Below are 4,015 nucleotides of genomic sequence, written 5' to 3'. Positions count from 1 at the left end.
TGGGCCACCACGGATGCACCACATATCACGTTGTTCTTGTCAGAGATATCAGGGGCAGAGATAATCAGTCTCACGTTTTAACAATTTAACCAAGAAAAGATCTTGAATTTTTCCAAGAAAAATCTTATGTTTTTCAAATCCCAAGCACTGAGGGCACAGTTCACCTTCAGGCGGGAGGTTTACCCTTTAGGTACGGTAACGTCAGTCACTACCCTATATACCGATTGCTGGGGGCACAACAGGCACCACATTATCACGATGTTGTTCTCTAGTCAGAGATATCAGGCAAGAGTAAATCCAGTTTCTCAATTTAACCAAGAAAAGTATCGAATTTTGCGTCTAATAGAAATAATCTTATGTTTTTCATAAATCCCAAGCACTGAGGCACAGTTCACCTCAGGCGGGGGTTAGGCTACGTCGATGACGTCTGTATATGCAATGATGTGGCACACAGAGGCACCAGCACATCACGTTACGTTGTTATTGTCAGAGATATCCGGCCAGAGTAACAAAAAAACACAAAAAAAATCAGGTTTTCAATTTAAACCATGGGAAAAGTGGGCTGCATTTTGCCAAGAAAAACTTCTGTTTTTTTCAAATCCCGAGCATGATGGCACTGTTCTCCATCATGCGGGGGGGTGGTCCCTAAATAATGTCTTATATTACCAGGCACAGTTCACCTCAGGGGGGATGATGTGGCACCCACAAGGCACCCCCCAAACAACTACGTTGATCATGTTCAGCGCAACTACGGCCAGAGTAAATCAGTCTTCCATTTAACCAAGAAAAGTCTAAATTTTGCAAGAAAAACTTATCGTTTTTTCAAATCCCAAGCACTGAGCCATTTCATCTCATGCGGGTGTTACCCTTACTGGCCGTCAAAACACAAAATTTTTTTTATGACAATGATGAGTGGCACCACCGGCATACAATCACGTATGTGTTGTCAAGAGATATCCGCAGAGTACATTCAGGTCTTCAATTTAACCAAGAAGTCGGGGGTTACCTATCAATGACGTCACAATGGAATTATCACGATACTTAACAATGATCGTGGCAATTATAACAGAACAGGCACCACATATCACGTTGTTCTTGTCAGAGATATCCGTCGTGGAAGATAAATCAGTCTTCAATTTAACCAAGAAAAGTCTGTGGATTTATAACAAGAAAAACTTATGTTTTTCAAATCCCAAGCAACTGAGGCACAGTTCACCTCACAATGTCGGGGGGGTTACCCTTAATGACGTCATGTCGTATATTATAACATATGGGGCACAAAAGGCACACAATATCACGTGAATTATAACAGTATCAATCACAATACTTAACAATGTCGTGGAAGCACAGTAATCAAGTCACAATATTTAACAATGTCGTGGAATTATAACAGTATCAATCAAAAAAATTATGTTTTTCAGTAATCAATGAGGCACATGTCGTGGAATTATAACAGTATCAATCACAATACTTAACAATGTCGTTGGAATTTTAACAGTATCAGATCAAATCAGTCTTAACAAGAAAATGTCTGAATTGGAATTATAATGTTTATCAAATCCCAAGCACTGAGGCACAGTTCACCTCAGGCGGGTGTTACCCTTAATAACAGTATCAATCAATACAATATGGGGCTTAACAAGGCACCACAATCACGTTGTTGGAATTTGTCAACTTTATCAATCCGGCAGATTAAATCAGTTTCTTCATTTTAACCAAGAACAGTCTGTCAATCACAATACTTTTGCAAGAAAAACAATATGTTTTTCAATTACCCAAGCACTGAGGCACAGTTCACCTCAGGCGGGGGGTTACCCTTAATGACGTCACATTGTACCAATGATGGGGCACCAAAGGCACCACAATCACATATCCTCTTGTAAATGTCGTGGAATTAACCCAAATCAAGTAGTAATTCATTCAATATTGCTTGAAATAGCACAGTTAACCAGTCGTGGAATTATAACACAATCAATGATTGGGCACCACAAATACACCACATATCACGTTGTTCTTGTCAGAGATAAGAGTAAACAGTCTTCAATTTTAACCAAGCAATATTTAACAATGTTTTTCAAATCCCATGCACTGAGGCACAGTTCACCTCAAAATGTACCCTTAATGACGTCAATATACAATGATGGGGCAAAAAATATCACATCACAAAGCAATTATAACAGTTCAATTTTTGTGCAAGAAAAAAGATATCCTTACTTAACAATTCAATGGCACACAGTAATATGTAAGTTTCTTCATTTTACCAAGAAAAGTCTGTTGCTTTTGAAAATAAAACGTTCATGTTTTTCAAATCCCAAGCACTGTTACACCTCAATGCGGGGGGAATTTCAGACGTCACAAATTAACAATGATTTTGGCACCAATTACCACATACAGTTTTTGGTCACATAAACAGTCTTTAAAATGAATAATGTAAATAACAGTATCAATCAAATTAAACAATGTCGACATATGAAATGGGGCACCCATATCAGCACTTAAACAATCACGTTGTTAACAGAGATATCATGCAATAAATAAGTCTTTAACAAAAGTGGAATTTTGCAAGAAAAACTTATGTTTTTCAAATCAGCAAGCACTTATACAATGGAATTAAACAGTTCAATCAACATATTTAACAATGGGTTAGAGTAATCAGTCACAATATTAACCAATGTCGTCCGAATTTTAACATGATGGTCGTGGAATTATAAAGTATCAATCACAATCACGTTGTTAACAATGTCGTGGAATTATAATCAGTCTTCAATTTAATCAAATACTTAATTTTGTAAGTCGTTGGAATATAACATGTATCAAAAAATTTAACAATGTCGTGGAATTTTACAGACAATCAAATCTGTATTAACATGTCAGGTTGAAAATAAGATGTAATTCAAATGTCTGTCCATTTGAAACAGTTCAATACTTATGCCAAGAAAAGTCGTGGAATTAAAAACTTAGTATCAATCCAATACTTGAGGCAATGTCATGGTTACCCTTAATGACGTCACAGTATCAATGATTCACAACCACACTTAACAATGTCGTGGAATATAACAGAATCAATTTAACAAGAAAAATGTTTTTGAATTAGAAAAACTTAAGTTTCAAATCCCAATCACAATACTTAACAATGTCAGTGGAATGATTTATCAAACAATTGCAAGAAATCAACATCCCAATACTTAACAATTTCGTGGAATTATAAGCACTATCAATCACAATACTTATAACAATGTCGTGGAATTATAACAGTCTTCATCACCGGCATACTTAATAAGTCGTCAATTTAATTGAAAAGTATGAATTTTGTAGAAATACTTATGTTTTATAACATATCAATCACAATACTTGGCAATGTCGTGGAATTATACCTATCAAAACAATTATAACTTAACAATGTTTATCCCACCAACAAGAAAATATAACCATCAATCACAATTACTTAACAATGTCGTGGAACCACATGGCACCAAACAGTTATCAATCAGAGATATCCGGCAGAGTAAATCGTCTTCAATTTAACCAAGAAAAGTCTGAATTTGCAATGTCAAAAATTATGTTAGTCAAATCCAAGCACTGAGGCACAATGCGGGGTTATTATAACAGTATCAACAGGCACATATACTTAACAATGTCGTGGAATTATCCGGCAGTATCAATCACAATATTTAACAAGTCTAAATTTTGCAAGAAAAAATTATAACAGAAATCAATCACAATACTTAACAAGTTGTCGTGGAATTATAACAGTTAAAAATCACAAAACTTAACAATGTCGTTTTCACATTAATTAACACAGTATATTACAAATTGTTAACAAATGTTGGAATTATAACAGTATCAATCAATCAAATACTTAACAATGTCGTGTGTGGAATTATAACAGTATCAATCACAATACTTAACAATGTCGTGGAATTATAACATGTCAATCAATCACAATACTTAAAAATATGTTTGTCAAATCCCAAACAATCACAATATGACTTAACAATGTCGTGGATGGGGCATT

The sequence above is a fragment of the Argopecten irradians genome, unplaced genomic scaffold, assembly GCF_041381155.1.
Source record: "Argopecten irradians isolate NY unplaced genomic scaffold, Ai_NY scaffold_0043, whole genome shotgun sequence".
Classification (NCBI taxonomy): domain Eukaryota; kingdom Metazoa; phylum Mollusca; class Bivalvia; order Pectinida; family Pectinidae; genus Argopecten; species Argopecten irradians.
The sequence above is the reverse complement of the archived record's forward strand: the minus strand, read 5'-3'. Positions refer to the sequence as shown.